General features: G+C 39.5%; 1 pseudogene; it reads left to right on the forward strand.

The window, feature by feature from the left end:
• Positions 1 to 17,899, forward strand: part of LOC144369659 (contactin-associated protein-like 3) — a 141,840-nt pseudogene that overhangs the window by 74,263 nt on the left and 49,678 nt on the right.

The raw sequence follows: 17,899 nt of genomic DNA on the forward strand, positions 1-17,899 counted from the left end.
TTAAAAATCAAATAAATCAGGCTGGAGTGTGGCTCAGTGGTAGAGCGCTCAGCTAGCATGTGCAAGGCCCTGGTTTCTATCCTCAGCACCACATAAAAGTAAATAAATAAAATAAAAGTATTGTGTCCAACTACAACTAAAAAATAAATATTAAAAAATCAAGTAAATCATATTGACCAAAGTCATTGGCTTACTTAAAATCTTATGATACATATACTTCAACTCATATTATTTAATCATTTTTACAGCTCAGTTTATAAATGGATAAATAGATATTTTTAATATGAAGGGAGTAATAGGAAGTATAAAATAAAGTGTAAAGAATTTTTTGAACATCAGAAATAATAAATAAAAATGAATAAATAGGACACAAGTATACTAAATGTAGCCATAGTGCAATTGGTGCAAAGGGCCAGATATTTATATCCTCCCTAAATCCATATGGTAAAATCTTAACTTTGGGAGGATAATTAAGTCATAAAGATGGAACCTCAAGAATGGGATTGGGATCCCTCATAAAAGGACCCAGAAACTTCTCTAGCCCTCTTTCAGCTCTGTGAGGACCCATCAGGAGGGTGGCTACCTGTGAACCAGAAAGCAGGCCCTCTGCACACCACGTCTCCCATCGCCCTCATCTTGGACTTGCCCCTCTCCAGAACTGTGGGAGGTTAAATAGCCTCAGTTGGTGGTGTTCAGTGTCTCCATCTGAACTCATTTAGGCATCCGATGGACAGCACAGATCTATTATTCGGAAATAAAGTTTGCTTTTTTATAAAATGTTTTTTTATTAAAAGAAACACTAAAAGCGATATCATGGATCCTAGATGCTTCTGTGAGATGTGATGTGCCTTCCAGATTAGGCTAGTATACCCGGAACGCCAAGGGAAGAGTAACAGGTGAGGGAGCCACACAAAGGAGCACAGATACCCGTGCATGGCAGGACTGTCCCCATGTCACAGTGACACCACATATGGGAAAAGAAACTATGGGAAAGAAAACTCATTCTGGAGTAAGAGAGCTTTCAACCCAGGAGGAGATTCCAGGGAAATGTGGACGCACTTCTCACCATACGGTTAGTGGATACCCCAACACCCAGGGCCACTTAACTAATGCAACCATGTGTGGTTCTTACTGGAGTGCTTCACAGAACTACATCACCCTCCTTTCTTTTTCTTTCCCTTTTTAATTTTGAGATTCTGTGGATCAAACCCCAAGGCTTGTTCATATTAGGTGAGCATCCTACCACTGAGCTATACCCCACCCATCACCCATCCCTCCTTTCCTACAAAATGAAGAATCATATGTACTCAGGAATATAGACCTAGTAGAAAAACTCTTTTGCATACATTCCACAATTGCCTTCTGATCCATCTGTGTGTGTGTGTGTGTGTGTGTGTGTTTCACATTGAACATGTACATTTTCAAACAAATAACCACATATATTCAAAACTTCACTAAGCTGTTTTGTGCCACAGAGTGTATATTTATACTGTTACAGTAAATTGAAATAACCTAGAAAAATCCCTGAGCAAACAAAGCTAGTTAGGCTTCATAAGTGACCTTAACCGTGTTTGATTTGAAAACATAAGGCAAAATTTAACTTGGTTTATTTCTTGTAAATGCCTGTCTTTCAAAAATTCAAAACTGATGTTAATAGATCAGAAGCCACCAACAAACTTATGTACACAGGTATTTTCCAGCATGGTATACCAAACAAGCAGTTGTATAACCAAACAATAGGTGTGCGTGCGTGTGTGTGTGTGTGTGTGTGTGTACAGAAAGCAGGTGCTCACATCCATGTTTGAGGACAAAGCCTTCCCATTCCACCCTAATGGCAGAATCAACTCCCTTTTATAGCTGCCTCACTTGAGAATTGCTCTTAGCTCAAATAAAACACTTCGCATTTTACTTTTCCTCAATTTACCTCTTAACAGTTGTACATATGTATCTATAGTTAGATGCTCCACTTCTCTGGGTAAATAAAAAGAGTTTCAGTTTCAAGACATCAAGGAATTAGCATCTTGATTGATCTTGAATGGATGATAATATAAGGAGCCCTCTAAATAAATACATAGAAAATGCTGCTACACATGCCAAACTTTGGGACCATGCTCAGTTAGCTTCAGGAATGGTGGTCCAAGATTGTCAGCCATCTGAGGAGTTTTGCATGTTGAGGATGAGGCTAAATTTAGGATTTCCAAGTATGAGTTACAAGATACCCCTTACATCTGCTCTCAAAAGATGTGATATTGTCAAATAATTATCTCTAATAAAAAAATTTTACAACCAAGTGCAGATGAACAACAAACTGTTCAGGGATACTCTGTGAAGATGAGGACAAAAAATTGTATAATGAGAGCAGATGACAGAATTGTGATCCAAGTGGCTTTGTTTGCACAACTGTTAGCCCAGATGGAAAAGGTCCAGAGAGAATCCACCAAACAGACAATAGGAAATGTGAAATGGGACACTTTCTGAGAATGTGTGTTCATACCCGTTCCCATTTCCTTCAGAAAGATTTGATGTGTCTCAATAGACAACTACATGAAAGCCAACGGCATTTCATGAAGGAATGTGTGAACATCTGGGGTGAGCAAAGCTCCTCCCAGAGCTGCCCTTATCCCTGGAAGCCATGAACGTGTTACATGGTGGAAAATACTTTGCAGATGTAATTTGAGGTTACAGACCTTGACATGGGCACATTGCCCTGAATTCTCCAGGCAGGCTCAATGGAATCTTAAGAGCACTTGGGGATTTGACTCTGGTTGGTGGCAGAGAAGCCCAAGGGAGGTGTGACAGAAGATTCAGGCAGATTAGAAATAGACGTCTGTGCTGTTGCTGGTTTAGAAGATGGGTCCAGCAATGTGACTAGGAAAACAGACAGCCAGAAGGATCCAAGAGGCCCCTGCTGACCAGTAAGGAAACTGGATCTCATTCCTACAACTCCTCAGTCTTTCAACAGAAAGTTAAAATGTCAGAACAATGGTTTTGTTCTGTTTTATTTAAATAATGGGTGTCCTCAGAGCTAACATAAGAACATGTGCATGAGCCATAGAGCAGACAAAGTGTTAGAAATGGTGAGGCTGAACCTCTGATCCAAACATATAGGAAGTGTCAATAACCGTTTAAAATAGATAAGCAGTAACCACAACCCAAGTGGGCATGTGCACAGGTAAAATCTTAATTTTCTTCAGAGGTGATGAGATGGGTTGGCTTGTCCCTCCCTCAGATTCACAGGGAGCTCAGACTATGACAGTATCTGGAAATAGGTCTTCCCTGGTGAGGGTGGAGCAAGTCATGCTCTGTTGGTGGGAATGTAAACTAGCACAGCTAGTAGGGAAGACAGTGTGGCCCTTCCTCAAGAGACTAGAACCGGAGCTACCTATGACCCAGCTCCTAGGCTTATAGCCAAAGGAAATGCCATCTGTGTGTCAGAGACACCTGCACTCACAAGGGTGTCACACACTGTTCCCAACAGCCAGGATCTGGAATCCACCCAGTTGTCCATCCGCAGATAAATGATTTTTTTTAAATGGTATATAAACACAATGGAATAATGCTCAGGTGTAAAAAATCGTGAAATCTGGTATTTCCTATGGCATGGATGAACCTGGAGCACATTATGTTAAATAAGCAAGGCACAGAAAGACAAATACTGCATGATCTCACTTTCTTGTGAATCTAAAACAGCAGATCTCATAGAAGTTGAGAGTAGAATAATGGTTACTGGAGCCTGGGGGCAAGGATGAGCATAGTCAATGAGTGCATTGCATATCTCAAAATAGAGAGGAGATTTTAAATGTACTCACCCAGAAGAAATGATAAAAATTTATGCTGATGGACATGCTATTTATCCTGAGTTGATCATTCATTACCCAGTGTATACATGAATTGAAATGTCATATTGAAGTTCATAGACATGAACAAATTTATATAACAACAAAAAGTACAGTTGATTTTTAAAAACTTAAATTTAAACAAATGAGGTCATTAAAATGACCTCCAATCTAATATGATAGGTGTCCTTATTTATAAAAAGCAGGGGGGATAGCCAGGCAGGGTGGTGCACATCTATAGTCCAGCAATTTGGGAGGTTGAGGCAGGAGGATTGCATGTTTGAGGCCAGCCTCAGAGATTTAATGAGGCCCTAAGCAACCTAAAATAAAATAAAAGATAAAAAGGGCTGGGGACATAGTTCAGTGGTTAATTGGCCCTGGGTTCCATCCCTAGAGCCAAAATAAAAAAAGGAAAATGAGAACACAGAGAAACATAGAGGGAGAACATCCAGAGAGACACCATGTGAAGATGGAGCATTGGATGATCCACCTGCAAAGCTAGAGATACTGCTTCCTTCTGGGCCCCAGCACACTACTGTGCAGCTGGCCTAGGGAAGTCAGATGCACGCCTCAGTACCCTGCTGCTGCCACTCTGCCAGGAGCCCCTTGACTTTTAAATTCTTTTAAAAAAATATTTAGCAAAAATTACACACACACACACACACACACACACACACACGTGTGTGTGTAAGGTACAGATAATATAAATATACATCATGTACAGATTACCACTGTCAGATTAATTAACACATCCATCCCACCACTCACAGTTACCACTTGTGTGTGGGAAGAGGACTAAGGACACTTAAAATCTGTTCTCATCAACTTCCCAGTAAATAATACAGCATTATTAACTACAGTCACCATGCTGGCTTACTTTGTTTTTAATGGGGATGATGAAAAGAGATTGGGAATTATGAACTGAAATGCATGTCTACCAGATAAGCTTCATTAAAGGGTCATGTGTGGGGAGAATTTTAAACAGGCCACCCTTTATGGAGCTTCCCTTCATCATGCTGCTCCATAGGACAGTCACATGATAAATGATCATGATTACTTATTTATTTTTTCCTGTTTTATTGCATGGTACATATGTTTCCCAGAGACTTGGCTTCTCTAGAATATCTTAGGTATTTCTTTCATCTGATAAATGAAAAGCATGTTTTGTCCAAAGTGACTAATAGTTTAACTTTACCAGTGATTGCAACTTTCCTTTGTTGCCAAGGAATAAAAAGGGAAGTGTTTTACTAAATCAAGGAACATGGCAGCCTTTCCTAAGCAGAATATCTGCCGGCTCTTTGAGTGCAGCGAGAAAACATCACAGCCTTGGAGAGGGAGCTCAGAGAAGGGAGGCTAAGGAAGGTGTGATAAATCTTCATCTTTGGGATGTTCACATGGAAGGTCCTCATGTCATTCAAATTGCCAATAGTAAGAGGTACTTGCCTATCAGTGATCCGGCTGCTGATGGCATCAGGACAGCTTCACATCTTGCCACTTTCTTCCTGGAGTTGTTTTGATGGAGAGAATGCAATATGAAAGGAAAATTCATCCTTAAAATTGACAGCAAGCCCACACATCATGCATCCCATAGTTCCAACGTGGACCCTCCTGTGAGCACCTTCAGTGAGAGTGCAGGACACTGTCCACCTGTGAAGCTCTGGTTGTTCTCTTCCCTCCCATTCTGAGGAGTGCACATCTGATCAAAGTTGCTTTAGGATGTTGCTTCATGTGATAGATTTTATAACAACCCTAAGGGGCAAATTATTTTGCAAATAGTCAATAAAGCCAAGAACTATCACTTTAAAAGTAAGTGTTTATGAAGCTCTGACAGGTAGGAGGGAAAATGCCATCCAAACTCTTTATGATATCAAATAAAAGTAACTACAGGAGATTATTTGTCAAACAGTGAATATTGTATCACCACTTACAGTTTAACATTCTGCCTGTGAGTTAGAATAATGCTCAGGCATTCAAGAGCACATTTCTATAAATATATATGTGCTAATGTAATACATGCTTGTTACTTTTATTTATGTCATAATAGTATTTATTTTTACCAAGATCATTACAAAAATATTTAGATAATATTTAATATTTTTCAAAAGAATGTACCTATCCCATTACATGAATATACCTATCTTATTTATTACCTCTGCTCTTCAATTTGACTATTGTTAGACAATTGTCCTCTCTGCTTTTATCTTTTTATAAAATTATATAAAAATTACTTTTATAAATATTCTTGAGCTTGTCTGGGTTTTTTTTAGTAGATTTTGAATTTTCTCTATGCATGCCTATTTAACTGAATTTACCCATTTGAATGTAAACCTTGGAAAACAATAGATTTAACCGTTTTTACAATGTAAAAATTTAAAGCCATTGACAATTTTATAGATATTGCATTGAATCTATGATAGATCTTAACATTGTTAAATCTACCATTAATTGATCACCCATTCTAAATCTAAAGGGCAACACGTGGACCTAAGTTAAATGTTCTCCATGATTCCTGGAGCTATGTTGCATTATGATGGAAGGTGCTCCTGTCTCTCTCTCTCCTCCTTCTCTGTCTTCTCTTCTTTGAAAAATGTCCACAATGAAGTATAGTGCGTGGCAAATTTTATATTTGTAATTGATTTTCCCAGCCACACATTAAGTTAGTATTTTGTCACAACAGAAAAAAAAATATGACGTGTTGAAAGTTGTCAAAGATACATATGATCAGTTATAGGCCAGTAAATGTATTTAAATAAATGTATCATGATGACCAGAAAATCTTGATGACAAATCACTAGTAACACTGCATTTTCTTGGGTATGTTGTACTTTTGCATTAATCTATTTTTAGTAAAGAGGGTTTTCATTTTATGCAGACTAACCAAGGAGAATACAGCCGTATCTGTTTCCTTACAGATGCCTGCCCAGCTTCTGTGAACTTGGGGGTGCATGTGCCCAGTCCTGGGACACCTTCTCCTGCAACTGCGATGGCACAGGTTACACTGATGAGACCTGTCATTCCCGTAAGCCTTCCACCTCATTGTCCTCATTTCTGTGTCTTTGTCACTTCATTTCCTTTTCATTCATTGTTTATGTGTGCCTGCATCTCTGTGATCACATATTCAAATAAGTCTTTATTAATTAATTGTTAATTAATTATTAATATTATCAATTAATAAGTATTCAATAATAGTCAATTTCTAGATTATATTTAAACCACCTCACTTTATTTTATCATTAATTAGTTATCCCTCACCATGTTGGGAATCAAACCCAGAGCCTCATGCATGCTGGCAAGCACTCTACCACTGAGCCTGGCCCCCAACCCCAACCCCAAGCTTATTTAATACAAGGGTGTTGAGACAGTGTACAGAAATATGGATTACTAAGTCGGTTACACAAAAAAAGCTGGTAAATATGATGAATTAGGTATGGTAGAATAAAAGTAAAGAGTAAAATTAAGCTAGATTAAATCAGGAATGCATGATGTCACAACTCATTCCTTTCCTTGAGTGGGGCTGTAGTTTCAATTGAGAATCCTTTTAATCAAAAAAAAGTAGAAAAATTCTCAGTTGCCTGGCTTTCAATATTTATTATTAAATGTAATAAAATTAAGTATAAAAAATAACGGGATGAAAATTATAGAAGAGGCAATTAGATATCAGCTAAAAACTGGCAGATCTTTAAGGTCTCTTACAACTGTAATTGCATGCAAATGAGGCTTAGGGAGAATCCTGTGCTCCCAGCTTGAGGATCTAGACAAGAGCTTCTCAGGGGAGCAGACAGCCCACAGCCATCTCTGCTGCAAATGTAACTCAGAGCAAATCTGAGGGAAAATATCAGAAATTTGAAGAGGAGCTATTCAGATTTCACTCTGATGTAATGATATGGTTGTTAATTGTGGTTCTCCATAATTGTGGCTTCCAAACAGGTACACCAAGCAAAGGTGAAATTTCACCAAGCCCACAGTAAAGGACCATGAGACAAGACTACTTAGAGTTAAAACAGGTCATTTTTGTTTGGGACACTCATATAATTATATGTGTACACATTGTCATTTAAGTCAAGAAGTTCACATAAAACAAGAATTCTCCTAATTTGTTCACTATGTAGGTCTAATCATTGTCATTAATAGGAATGAATCTGAGCAGGCATTTATAAATTTGTGCATTTAAATAAATATACAAGTGGGAAAGAATGACAGAAAAGCAATCTATCCTATTTGTGTTTTCATCTAAGAAGTTTGTTAAATAACTCTGTTGATTTGGACCGTCTACCGTGGGGCCATTCTCATTTGACAGCTGGTTATATTTACCTTAAGGTTGCTTAGATTTAAGATGTCCTCTTGCAAAGTTTTTTTCCTCCTGTTTTGCAAAATGAGAGAGAATAACTCTCACCCCCTTCCTTGGGCTTTGCTGTGGACCCAGAATAAGTCAACCTCATCAAGAACAAAGAAAATAACGCAGATTGGGAGCTAATTAGAATTGCAGTGCAGGAAAACACACATTTAAGCAATCTTGAAAAATGTATCCTGAGGTTTTACTAAATGGCAGAGAATTTATAGCTTTAAACCACGAGGGGGTTGGAAGTGGCATGACTTGTTGGAAGGTATTAGGTTGCTGGCGGAGGTTAAGCTATTCTGTAAGGAAGAGAATTTGAATAGAATCATGAATCCACAGCAGATAGGATTCAGATTCACAGATTTCTCTAAAATGCCCCTTCAAATCTTTGACACTAGGCTTCAGAATCTTCATCTTCCTTGCTCAAAAGCAAGAGAACATTTACGTATTGAAACTACAATCCCTAGACATTGCCCAGTGACCTCACATTCCCATGAAAATCTTCATTTTAGTCACCAGTACACTCTTTCCTTTTTCTTCAAATAGAACTATATGCCAAATATTTATTTAGCATCTAATGATGTTCAACACTTAAATCCATCTTGACTTGCTAACGTCCTTCTCCTTTGTTAGTGAAAGTAAATTTAATTTATAATATGTCACCTTTCTGTCTTCTACCTAATCAAATATAATGTCATACAAACTAATAAAAATGATGTAAGGTAATATGTATCTTGTGTCTGTAATTCAGAAATGGAAACCTTTGGACACTAATTAAACCAATTGAGGGATCCCTTCTGCTTCTGATGGGTGATGTTCTCCTACAGTGCTGTATTAGCAGTCCTGCGAGGCCCACAAGCACCGAGGGAGGGAGTCCTTCTGGGCTTTACTATATTGATGCTGATGGCAGTGGCCCCCTGGGACCGTTTCTTGTGTACTGCAACATGACAGGTACGTCAATAACCTTCAGACCTGGATATCAACTGTTTATGCCCATGATCAGGATAGACCAGGGAGAGATTTGCTGGTTGGCAGCATTGTTGAAACACGCAACTTGATATATTGGCTAATTTTATTGTCAATAAAACTTCCTTGTATTTCTGACTTACCTTGGTTGGGTTATAGGTGAAACTTAATGTTCTGCTATGACTGCAACACTTGTCACAATTACATATTTTTCATATGCACCATTTTGACATATAAAGCTTTGATTCTGTGATTTACATATTTTAAAAACTTAGAACAAAAAAAGAGGTCTTTAAAAGTACTAATAAGATATGTATGTATGTGTGTGTATCTATATCTTCAATAGCATGTAATTTTTATAATAAAAGAAATTTGATTTGTGTTAATATTATAAAACCACTCCTGGTTTAGATATTATTACAAATGAACACAGCTTGATTGTTGAAGGTTGCTGTAAAATGCCGCTTAGGTAATTAAATTTTTACAGAAATCTGCCCTAGCAAATTTCAGTGAGCTCTCTGGAAAGAAGAAATGTGAAATAAATAGTTCTCATTTTGTGTGCAGAGAAAAGGTTGGGAAGTCCCGTCAAACTGGACAGTGACCAAATGGACCAGCAAACACCTAGAAAAGAAGGAAACAAATAAATGAAAGTACATAGAAATTAAAAATGCTTTAGTGAAGATTACCAAAGAATGTTTAAAATGTGAATATTCCAAAAATTTAGAACCACGTGATCAGCAAAGCACTGAAGATATAAAATACAGAAGTCCCACCAACAGAAACTCACCATCTCCCAAACTCCCTGGTTCAAACAATCATACTAACGTGAGAAGGGTCCTGCACCCAGATCATCAGTCATGCAGCTTTCCTGGGATCCTTTGCTGTGGTTCAGCTTCTTCACAATGGGTTCTTGCAGTAATGTGGTCTTGGCAAAAAGCAAAGGACTTAACCAAGGTCACCCTTGCAAGGATCTTGTCATTGTTTGAAGATGAGAAGAAGGAGGCTTGGTGAAGTTGGTAAGGGAAGCATCTAATGACAAAATCTAGTTAATGACAGAGGAATCACTAAACTCCCCTAGAAAAAGTCATCTTCTCTCTGGAGGTTGCATTGCTTAGAGCAGATTAAGCAAAAGCAATTAAAAAAGGTGCTGTTGTCAAATATTGTTCCACTAGCTTGAAAAATGCATGTAGAGTGATAGCTTTCAGGAACCAGTGGCTTCCATCTGTCTTGCTAAGGAGTTTGGAAGTCACCGCTCTATCTTACTAAGTCAAAAACTGGACAAAATGAAAAATCAATGACTCTTCCTAGATCTAGCAAAGATGTGAAGTCACAGAGCAGACTGCTGTCCTCCCTATTGGAGAGAGAAGCAGGCAGACACAGAGAATCACCCCTTCCCAGAGCCTGCATGGGAAAACCTAAAAAGTGATTGACAAATTGCTGGAGTCCCTGTGGAGACAAGTCTGGGAATTGAGATCTGCAGTCAGAGAAGGATCCTTATGCTGTGAGGAGCTTGACCTGTGTCTTACAGTGATATTGGAGGAAAATCTCCTCATGCTTCCAGAAGGATAAGTGGAGAAAGAATCACCTGGAAACACTCACCAGAGCATTCTATTCTCCTTGACCTGCCCTTGAGAAAGAATGTTTTCAGAGCCTAAACTATTGGGATCTATTTCAGAGCTTAGCCTACTTAGGAAAAGAGACATGCCTGAGGGTGCTGGGGAGGGAGCTGAGGCCACAGTGCAGAGGCCCAGGCTCATGATGGCATCACACAGGCCCTCCCACTGGCTGCATCTCACTTGATTCACTAAAGGTCTGGTGGCAGCATGACTTGCACCAATGCATCACCCCTGGCTATCAGGAAAAAATGTCAAGGAAAAACAAAAATAAAACAAACAGCAAAAAACAATTCAAAAGAGAAAGAGGAAGCCATAGAAACAGACTCCAGTATGGCAGGGATGTTAGAATGAGCAGACGAGGAACTGAAAACCACTGGGACTAACAGATTAATGGTCTAAGAGACCAAGCAGACAGCATGCAAGAGCAGAGGAGCCGTGCATCCGAGAGAAGAGAATTCTCAAAAAGAAGGAAAAAGGATGCCAGAAATCCAACTATTGGAACAAAAATGAAAACATGCCTCAGATGAGTTCATTCGGAGACTGGATATAGCAGAGGAAAGAAATCTCTATGTTTGGGGATATCAAAATAGAAATTTCCAAAACTGAAAAGCCAAGAGATTTTTTTTTAAAAAAAGACTGAAAAAACTAAACCCAGAATATCATGAGAATTGTGATATAATTATAAAAGGTGTAACTTCCATGTAAACGGAATATCAGGAGAAGAAATAAAGAAAGGAACAGAAGCCAATTTTGAAGCAATAATAACTAGGATTTTTCATGAATTCTTGTCAAAACATCCGTCACAGATCCAGGAAGTTTAAAGAACACTAAAACAGAACATGCTACCACCACTGCCAATGTAAAACCATGCCTAGGCACGGACATTCAAACTGTGAGCCATCAAAGGTAAAGAAAAAACTTGACAGAAGTCAGAAAACAAAACAAAACAATAACAACAACAAAAACCCACCTCACCTCCACAGGAGCAAAGATAAGAATCATATCCGACTTCTCAACAGAAATCCCACAAGGAAGAAGAGGTTTACAGGTGAGTAAGTCTCCTGATGCTCTCTGGGACAGCCGTTTTCCAGATAGATCTCAAACCTGTTTTTCTATTATTACATGTGATCATGCATGACTGCAAATCTATTAAAGTGAGTTACCCAGGACCATCAAACCACAACTCAGGACCCAAGATGGCACGTGACTGATTATCTTCAAGGCCCACCTGAGTGTCAGGTGTCTGTGGATTTGATCCAGTCGACAGGAGAAACCTGAAGGTGAATGCAGAGTAGGAGTCATGCACACAGGATGGTCAGGAGTTTAAAGATTCTAAAATGAAAAGAAATTCATGCTGAGAACCTTGTGAAAGGAAAGAGCCTTGGAACTGAGATTGCTGCAGGAGGCCTAGGCGGCCCCTCTCTGAGGATAGCAGGCCATGGTCATTGAATTCAAGCCTGTGTTCCCTCCTTCAGTTCACAGGTTCTGTCTGTCCTTTCGTGGACACTGTGCTCTCCATAGGAACCATGGCCAAAGGGTTGTTCCAGCCACACTGCCGGCTTCCTTGTCTCTCTGTTTGTTATTTTGATATGGTAGGAATATGGTTTGTTATTTTGATATGGTGAGCAGCAGTAAGACAGTTAAACTTCTCTTACACACATTTGGAAACCAAGTCATTAAAAATCCTGAGATGTGACAGGATGGGAGGGTGATTTCTCAATAGAAAACCTAATACAGCTGGGCATGGTGTCACATACCTTTAAACCTAGTGACTGGGGAGGCTGAGGCAGGAGGATCGCAAGTTCAAAGCCAGCCTCAGTGACTTATGGAGGCCCTAAGCGACTCAAGAGAGACCTTGTCTTAAAATAAAACATAAAAAGGGTTGGGATATGGCTCAGTGGTTAAGCATCCCTTTGGTCAATTCCTGGACTAAAAAAAACCCCCCCAAAAAAACAACAAAAAACTCACGTTCTACATTGCTTTGACTTTGAATTCTTAAAAATGTATATCCATATGAATTTTCCCCATCCCTACAGTTTGGAAAACTCCTATGTAAAGTGTCCCTTATACTAAATATGTCTTTTTTTTTAGAAGCTAAAGGACCAGGCAGCATTGATGTAGTTGAACTGGAGTGACTTCAAAGCAGCTCCTTGTCCACTGACCCATAGCTATCCATTCAGCTAGGCGATACTTTACACCATCAAGCATGAGTTCCCTTGGGAACTTTCATTAAGAACCTAAAGTTCTTCCCTTGGAAGTTTGCTCTTTTGTGGGGTTTTTTGTTTTTGTTTTTGTTTTTGTTATTTTATCAAAACAATCTATTGGTTGGGTGTGGTGGCACATAGCTTGTAATCCCAGAGAATTGGGAGGCTGAGGCAGGAGGATTGCAAGTTGGAGGCCAGCCTGCACAACTGAGCAAAGCCCTTTCTCAAAGTAAAAATACATAAAAGGGCTGGAGGTTTAGTTCAGTAGTACAGTGCCTCTGGGTTCAACCCCCAGTACCACACAAAAAAAAAAGACAAAAGTAAAAGAAAACAAATTCAACTGATCAACACAACAGAAATAAATCAGAAATTATCATCAGATGGACAGATGGCCAGGATTACTGCCTGGATGCTCTATGGGACGCCCAAGGCATGTCATTCTTCAGGGCTTGCTTACTATAAGTTGATAGGCTTTGAACAAAGTTGCTTCCTGTGGAATTCCATTAATCTGTAGGTCCCATCATCCCCAAATGCATCTTTTATAAATTTATTTGATAATAAGGAAAATAAACACACAGATGAGGAAAATACTGAGCAAAAAAGATACATGGACATGCCCAGTTTAGCCTCATTTTTGTGTTGATGTAAAAAGTGATTTTTACATTATATTATTAGACAAGTCACAGAAATTTAATCATCAGTTTTCCCAATATATTCTTCTCTTTGAGGCTGAATTCTGGCTAATGCGTTGCTAAACAAATCCAAGGCAAAAAGTTCAGTGCAAACTCGCAGTGATTCAAATTTTGATTAAAAACTTAATTAAGATGAAATCTCAGTGTAGTTTTTTATTTGTGTTTTCCTCCAAAATTACACTGAGATTTCATCTCACAGCAGTGAGAATGGCAGCCATCAAGAACACAAGCAATAATAAATGCTGGAGAGGATGGGGAGGAGAAGGAACACTTGTACACCGTTGGTGGGACTGTAAATTAGTACAACCACTATGGAAATCAGTATGGAATTTCCTCAAAGACTAGGCATGGAACCACCATATGCCCAGCTAGACCGCGTGTGGGTATTCATCGTGAAGAATTAAAGTCAATATCCTGCAGTGACACATGCCCACCCATGTTGATAGCTGCACAGTTCTCAGTAGCTAAACTGTGGAACCAGCCTGGGTGTCAGTCAACTGATGAATGGCGACGGAAAATGAGGTATATATACACAATGGAGTTTTATTCGACCATAAAGAAGAATGAAATTATGTCATTTGCAGGAAAACGGATGGAACTAGAGACGATTATGTTAAGTGAAATTAGCCAAACTCAGAAGGTCAAGGATTGTAGACTTTCTCTCATATGTGAGAGCTAGAGAGGAAAAGAAAGTGGAGGTGGGGATCTCATGAAAAGCAGAGGAAAGGGACCTGAGGAGGGAAGGAGGGGACCGAGGGGAAGCGCTGAAGAGTGGCATTGGCCTAATTATTTAGGTATATTGGTGCAGGCACAAATGGGTAAGGACAAACCCCACCAAGTTCAGCTACAGTACACCAATAACAACGCGGGAAGGAATTAACTGAAATAAAAGGTGTTTCGCAGCCTCTGACTCCTGCCCCGCGGTGACGCCTCCTCTTTGCCTCTTTCTGCTCCGCAGACGCCGCGTGGACGGTGGTGCGGCACGGTGGCCCAGACCAGGTGACCATCGGAGGCGGCCCCCGGGGGCACGCACGCTCGGTGACCTTCGCCTACGCAGCCAGCGCCGGGCAGCTGCGGGCAGCGGTGGCCCTGGCAGAGCGCTGTGAGCAGCAGCTGGCTCTTTGCTGCGGCTCTGGGGCTCTGGGCGGCTCACAGACCCATGAGGTAAGGAGGACCCCTGCCTGGGACCGCGCTGCAGGGCGCCCTTTCAAGGGATGGATGCTCAGCTTGCAGGACTAGTGACATGATTTTTTTTTTTAATCAAAGAAACTTTGCTAATAACAGATGCCAGTTTTGATAATTAGAGGAGAGTGGGGTTTTAGGGTGGGTGAGGGTTAATAGTTCTTTCTGGAGGACCAATCCGCCTCCCCACTCTTCAAAATCTACCCCTCAATCCGCCTGTCACGCTGGATCCCTCCCTTCAGATTGTCTCAGTAGGTGCACCTGTCACTCCCAGCCCCACCACTCCCGTACATCGGATTCGAAGTAATTACTCAAGTTATTACAAGAGTTTTCCGGCTGGTCTCTCATCCATTTCCCCCAGGTTATCTAATAGACTATCTTCATCCTCAATAATGCAGATTATCTCGAGGAAGCGCTGCTTGCATCATAACCTTCTGCTCTTAAGTAGATGTTTCTCCCTCCTTCTAGGGACTCCCACAGTCTCTTACTGAACCCTTTGATGCTCCTCAATAAAGGTTTTTTTTTTTTTTTTTTTTTTTTTTTTTTTTTTTTTTTTTTTTAGCAAGTACTTTATTTTCATTAGTAAATACTGAGATTTGTCTTTCTTTCTTTCTTTTTTTTTTTAGAAATTCAGCAATCTAAACTAGTGTAAGTTAGCAGCATAGTAAAGCCACTCTTAAAATTTTAATCTACAATCTTCAATCTATTCAAATGCACTGAAAGGTATTGGTGTGTGACTCTCAGTTGCAGATATGTCCTTTAGAATCACTGTCCCATACCTGTACTGCCTCCCCTAATCCCCATGGCTCCTGGTCAGTTGGCCTCCGTGGATCATTCCAGACCACAGTTCTCTGTGCCAGAAATTTCCTGCTACTTTCTCTGCTTGGAATGGCCCCCTCCTGCCTTTCACCCTTGGATCTTACCTGTTGTCTAGATCTATGCAATCCTCACTTGGGTCCCTTCTCAGAGTGATCTAGTCTCCTTTGAATGCCTATCTGCTGGTTCCAGTGACTAAAAAGAGCAAAGGACTTGTTTTATCTCACATCTAAGTTTGAAGTCCAAGTCTATTCTGTAGCATCTGCAGAAATTCAAGCAATTGCTTAATCTTTTTTTTTAAGAGTGAGAGAGAATTTTTAATATTTATTTTTTAGTTTTCGGCGGACACAGCATCTTTGTTTGTATGTGGTGCTGAGGATTGAACCCGGGCCACTGGCATGCCAGGAGAGTGCACTACCGCTTGAGCCACATCCCCAGCCCAATTGCTTAATCTTTTGCATCTGTTTCTTCTTCAGAGACACCGAACTGATCTCATGGAGTCCTACATAAATGAGATAAACTACATAAAGTTCAGGAAGTAAGTAATCCTCACTCCCAGCTCTGTAGTTTTATTCTCATTCCCAGCTCTCCAGGTTTTTATATTATAGTTGTCATTACTAGGTTCAAGTATTGGTTAATTCATCCTGGTTGAAGTTTAATCAGTGATAAAGATGATTATAGTAAGCCAGACCAGGACTATGGAAGAAAATATACTAGATAGTTACCAGGGAAAGCCAGGCATGAGGAAGAAAGGGAACAAGTCACATGAGAGTGACCTCTAATGGAACCAGTAAACAATATTTCCGGATGTGTCAGTGAGCAAGCACAGTGTGCATGGACCAGCCTGCAACCTGTGCACTACACAGGTGTGCAAAACCCTCCCAGTGGGGTTGGGATTTAATTGATGCACTCACCAGCCGTTGTCCATTTGGTTTTATTTCTAGATACAAGATGAATTTGGAGAATGAATAATTAAAAGTGAAATAAGATGCATTTCTTAAACTACATTAGGAAAAATGTAGTGTCATTTTTCTCTGTCTTAGAGTTATTGTGGCAAAGGGGCCACTGGAGAATTTTAAATATAAACTTAACCCAGACAAACATGTAGAATGAACCTAAACCTTTCAGAAGCTCCTGATTTGGGAAGAGATGACATAGAAGGGTAACATGGGTTGAACTTTCCTTAGGATGTGAGCTCTGATCTGCTTTGCCCTATAATGTGTACAAGCAAGTCAGAAAGAACTTTAATCTGATGCCTTGCAACACTGTAAATGAAGTAACATTGGACTTTGCAAATGTCTTATACCTGTAAATTATAATTTAACTGATCTGACGAACAGCCTGGGCTTGGAATTTTGAAAAAAATCTTCAGGTGATCTTTTGGAAACTACTGTGTTAGGGGCTAAAATAGTTGAGAAAATGAAGTATTCTACTCCAGTCATTGAAAGTTTTCTGGTTTTCTTTTAAAAAAGAGCCTATAGTTTTCCCTTAGGATTTTATTGGTTTTTTAAATGAATTTTTAAAAATTTGAGCCAATTGCACATTCATACACACTTGTGAGAAATCATCAAGTGAACCTGAGTACCTTTACCCAGTTCTCCCAGTGGTAATGTCTTGCAAAACTTTAGTGCAGTATCACAACCTTGTCAGTCAAGATACACAAGATTTCCATCGGCATGAGCCTCCTCTGGCTCAGTATCCACACCTGCTTCCACCTCCTACTCATCAGTGGTAACCCCTGGCAACAACTAATCCGTTCTCTATCTATTTTCCATTTGAAGAGTGTTATATAAATGGAATCAGAAAGTAGAAACTTTGGGGATGGACTTTTTCACTCAGCATAATCCTCCTTGAGATTCATTAGAACGTTGTACCAATTATGAATGTGTGATCATCAGTGTCATTTTCCTGGGATCAAAATGGCCAAGATCACAATTGTTGGGTAATTACCTGGTTAATTTTATAAAAGAAAAAAGGTGCCCAAGTGGTTTCTAGGGTGGCTATACTAGTTTACATTCCCCAAACTTCCACTTTATAAGACTTTGATTTCTTCCACATCCTCCTTATGCTTTAGCAAAAGTTTTACTTTTGATGAGATCAGATTTATCATTTTTTCCCCTTTTGTGGGTTGTACATTTGCTGTTAAGTCTAAGAATTCTTTCTCTAATTCTATATCCTAAAAATTTAAAAAAAATTTTTCTAGTGGTTTATATTTTATAGAAAATATTTTATATTTTATGTTCCACTTTGG

The sequence above is a fragment of the Ictidomys tridecemlineatus genome, chromosome 13, assembly GCF_052094955.1.
Source record: "Ictidomys tridecemlineatus isolate mIctTri1 chromosome 13, mIctTri1.hap1, whole genome shotgun sequence".
Taxonomy (NCBI): domain Eukaryota; kingdom Metazoa; phylum Chordata; class Mammalia; order Rodentia; family Sciuridae; genus Ictidomys; species Ictidomys tridecemlineatus.